The following is a 4,778-nucleotide window of genomic DNA, read 5'->3' on the forward strand; positions in this document are numbered from 1 at the left end:
CCCAGGAATGCCCCGCCCAGGAATGCCTGGCCACGCCCCCTGTCATGCCCTGCCCAGCCCCACTGGGGCTACGCCACTGTTTGAATCCCACCTCCATGGGAACCTGTTACTAAAATTTTTGGATCCCACTACTGATAAAAAGGATTGGCCAGAAAAGGATCAACAACCAGCTATAAACAAAACGGGGGGTGCGGGGGATTGAGCGGGCAAACATGGGCTTCCCTAATTGCCTTGTGTTCTATAAAAAAAACAACCCCAAGGCATAATCACAAATGAGGACAAATACTGGATTTGTGTCTCTGGCTTCCACCCCCAATGGCAGAGGGACTCCCTGCAGGAAGGTCAGAGAAATCCATGAACCTCTCCTTGGAGGACTTTCCTACCTGCCATGATGAGCTCAAATGAACAGTATGGAAAGTCCTAACCAGACCAAATGGCCAGTGAGGTGTTGTGATGCAAGATTGTTTACTGCCATTGCTATGGAAACACCCAGACTTCAGTAGCCCCGGGCTAGCCTGATCTCCTCTGATCTCTGGAGCCAAGCAGGGCCAGTCCTGGCTAGTACTTGGATGGACAATGTCAAGTGTGCTAAAGTTGTAAAGTTGTGAGGGGGAATGGGTGCAAGCCTCCCAAGCTAGCTTACAGTTTTTTGTGCCACCCTGGATAGGCTGGAGGAGGGGTTAGGCCCTCTTCCTGGGGTGGTCTTGAAAGTCCTGTCTGTAAGATGCGCTTCATCTATAAAGGGAAAAGAAAATGGATGGATGGGACATTGAGCTGGTGAACCTTCAACGGACCCTCAGCCACACTCAGCTGACAAATAAAGGCCGCCTGAATCCCTTGCAGCTGGGAGGGCTCTCACCCTTGACCTCCACACTTCACACAACAGCAGATTTGGCTAATGTGGTTCACCCCCATGATGTGGCAGGAGGGCTTGAGGCTGGAGTCTTTGCTGCTAATATCCACTTGAGTACTTTCCTACCTGCCATGATGAGCTCAAATGAACAGTAAGACCAGTCCTAACCAGACCAAATGGCCAGTGAGGATGACCCAACAGAAGTATTGTGATGCAAGATTGTTTACTGTCATCGTTATGGTAACGCCTAGACTTGGATAGCCTCAGGTTAGCCTGATACCCCCCCCAACCACACCCAGCCATCTTTGAAGCCAAGCAGGGCCGCTCTTGGCTAGTACTTGGACGACAAAACTGGATACATAATAGTAAAGAACATTTTATTTCACATCAGCTTGAGTGCAACGGTTTGTTGTAGTTTTGAGGTAGTGCATGTTGCACTCAGTTTTTGTAAGTGTTCAATAGTGTTGGATAGTGTTGGTGGGTCGGGACCCTTTTGGGGGTTGAACAACCCTTTCACAGGGGTCGCCTAAGACTCTGCATCAGTGTTCTCCATCTGTAAAATGGATAAATGTTAGGGTTGGGAGTCACCACAACATGAGGAACTGTATTAAAGGGCCACGGCATTAGGAAGGTTGAGAACCACTGGCCTAACCCCTCCTCCAACCTATTTAGGGTGGCACAAAAAACTGTCAGCTGGTTTGGGAGGCTTGCACCCATTCCCCTCGCAACTGCACAACTTTAGCACACTTGACATTGTCGATCCAAGTACTTTCCAGGACTGGCCCTGCTTGGCTCCAGAGATCAGAGGAGATCAGACTAGCCCGGGGCTAATAGATACCAGCCCACAACAAGGTCCCACCGTAGAGGGGAGGAGGCATCTGAGATCACACCAGCTTCCAAAAGGAGGCTCAGATTCCAAAGGGGCACCTTAAGAAAAATGCAGCATTTAGACCACTGGAATGTTGCACTTTCGTTCTGTCTCAGGAAGAAAGAAAAACTAATCCAGACACCCCTGAAGGCTGATATGGACACCTAAAATGAAATTCTCTTATGGTGTCACCTATACACATGTAAAATACCAGAAATGGCCACTGTGGAAGCCAAAAAAGCTAACAGTTTTGAGAAATAAGATCTCACTTCAGAAGGCCAAGGAAAACTCCATCCAGTATAAAAAGGGTTGGCCTGGAAGCAGAGGAAAACAACAGAACAGGCAAACATGGGCCTCTTTAATTGCTTTGCATTCTGCAAGAAAGCCAAGGCATAATCTCATACAAGGAGGAATACTGGATTTCTGTCTCTGGCTTCCACCCCCATGGCAGAGGGACTCTCTGCAGGAAGGGCAGAGAAGTCCATGAACCTTCCCTTGGAGGACTTTCCTACCTGCCAAGATGAGCTCAAATGAACAGTATGGAAAGTCCTAACCAGACCAAATGGCCAGTGAGGATGACCCAACAGAAGTATTGTGATGCAAGATTGTTTACTGTCATCACTATGGTAACACCTAGACTTATATAGCCTCAGGCTACCCTGATAAACCCCCCTCCCCCCGGCCATCTCTGAAGCCAAGCAAGGCCAGTCCTGGCTAGTACATGGATAAAAGGCCTTCAAGGAATACCAGTGTCGTACTGGAGAGGCAGGCGATGGCAAACCACCTCCGAATGTCTCTTACCTTGAAAACTCGACCAGAGCTGGCATAAGTCAAATGTGATTTGACAGCAAAAGAAACATTTTTAAAACTATGAAGAAAACATAACTATGCCATTTGCCACAAGCATGGGGAATTTTTTGCACTAAACTAGAAGAGCGAAGTCAGGTAGATCTAATGCTCTAGGGGCACATAGGGGTATGACAAATTATTTTACAGAAGACCAGAAGCCACTGGGAAATACCGGCCCACAACAAGGTCCCACCATAGAGGGGAGGAGGCATCTGAGATAGCACCAGCTTCCAAAAGGAGGCTCAGATTCCAAAGGGGCACCTTAAGAAAAATGCAGCGCTTAGAGCACTGGAATGATGCACATTCGCTCTGTCTCAGGAAGAAAGAAAAACTAATCTGGACACCCCCGAAGGGTGACATGGACACCTAAAATGAAATTCTCTTATGGTGTCACCTAAACACATGTAAAATACCAGAATTTACAACTGTGGAAGCCAAAAAGAGCTAACACTTTTGGGAAACAAGGGCTCGCTCAAGAAGGCCAAGGAAAACTCCATCCAGTATAAAAAGGGTTGGCCTGGAAGCAGAGGAAAACAACAGAGCAGGCAAACATGGGCCTCTTTAATTGCTTTGCATTCTGTAAGAAAGCCAAGGCATAATCCCATACAAGGAGGAATACTGGATTTCTGTCTCTGGCTTCCACCCCCAATGGCAGAGGAGGGCAGAGAAGGGCAGAGAAGTCCATGAACCTCTCCTTGGAGGACTTTCCTACCTGCCATGATGAGCTCAAATGAACAGTATGGAAAGTCCTAACCAGACCAAATGGCCAGTGAGCATGACTGTGAGGATTATCTTTAAGAAAGGGTCTAGGGGGGACCCAGGAAATTACAGGCCAGTCAGTTTGACATCTGTTCCTGGTAAATTAGTAGAATCTATCATTAAAGATAAAATTAATAAACATGTAGAAAAGCAAGACCTGCTGAGGAAGAGTCAGCATGGCTTTTGCAGAGGCAAGTCCTGTCTTACAAACTTACTAGAGTTCTTTGAGGGCGTAAACAGGCATGTGGATAAGGGGGAACGAGTGGACGTTGTCTACTTGGATTTCCAAAAGGCTTTTGACAAAGTTCCTCACCAGAGACTATTGAGAAAACTCAGCAATGAAGGAATAAGAGGGGAAGTCCTATGGATTAAAAACTAGTTGAGGAACAGGAAACAAAGCGTGGGTATAAATGGGAAGTCCTCACAATGGAGAGATGCAGGCAGAGGTGGGATCCAACCAGTTCTCACCCCTTCTCTAGAAGTGGTTACTAATTTTTTCTGAGTGCCGAGAAGGGGTTACTAAAGCAACCTCCCTGCCCAATAGGGACTGGAGGTGCGTGTGTGCGGCGGCGCCACTGTTTGAATCCCACCACCATCGGAACCTGTTATTAAAATTTTTGGATCTCACCACTGCCCCCAAGCCTAACATTGACCCATTTTACAGATGGAGAACACTGATGCAGAGAGTCTTAGGCGACCCCTGTGAAAGGGTCATTCGACCCTCAAAGGGGTCCTGACCCCCAGGTTGAGAACTACTGCTGGAGGAAATCTCTGACCTTCTTTTAGAGTTGTGTGGAGAAAAGGGTACACACAATGGGATTAGACGAGTTAGGGTGCCTGACATTAGATTGCTAGATCTCAAGTAGAAAATGTGTAACAGCCGATAGCACAAAAGGGACCTGATACCAGTAGAGGTACTAACCTGTATGCTGATGTATGTGAAGAACATTATTCATTCATTCATTCATTTTATATACCGCCCTACCCCCAAAGGGCTCTGGGCAGTGTACAACATAATATAAAACAGATGGAGCACGTAAATAAAATACAAATTATAAATAAACAATATAGGCTCCAATAACCGTAAAACACATATACAGGTTTTCAGGGGCCACGCATGCTATCTTTCCCCACAAGCAACTGTGCATTTCTTCATCATTCTTTTGCTATCTCCTCTATGTGCATCGCACACAACACACACACACAAACTCACGTGTACCCCAGAGAGTTTACGTGGCTCTCCCCACGCAGATCCAAACGCATAAATATGATTTTTATTCTTTTTATATAACCCCCAACCCTCCGCCCCCTCCCCTTCATTAACATTCACCCCCCCTCCTCCCGGGCCCCTCCAATCAGAAGCGACCGACTCGGCTGTGAATGGCACCCGCCCCCGCCCGGGCTTGTTGTGTGAGGTTGCGGTCACGTGGTCTCCCGCCGCGCTCGGAG

The sequence above is a fragment of the Sphaerodactylus townsendi genome, linkage group LG05 (assembly GCF_021028975.2).
Source record: "Sphaerodactylus townsendi isolate TG3544 linkage group LG05, MPM_Stown_v2.3, whole genome shotgun sequence".
In the NCBI taxonomy this organism is placed as follows: domain Eukaryota; kingdom Metazoa; phylum Chordata; class Lepidosauria; order Squamata; family Sphaerodactylidae; genus Sphaerodactylus; species Sphaerodactylus townsendi.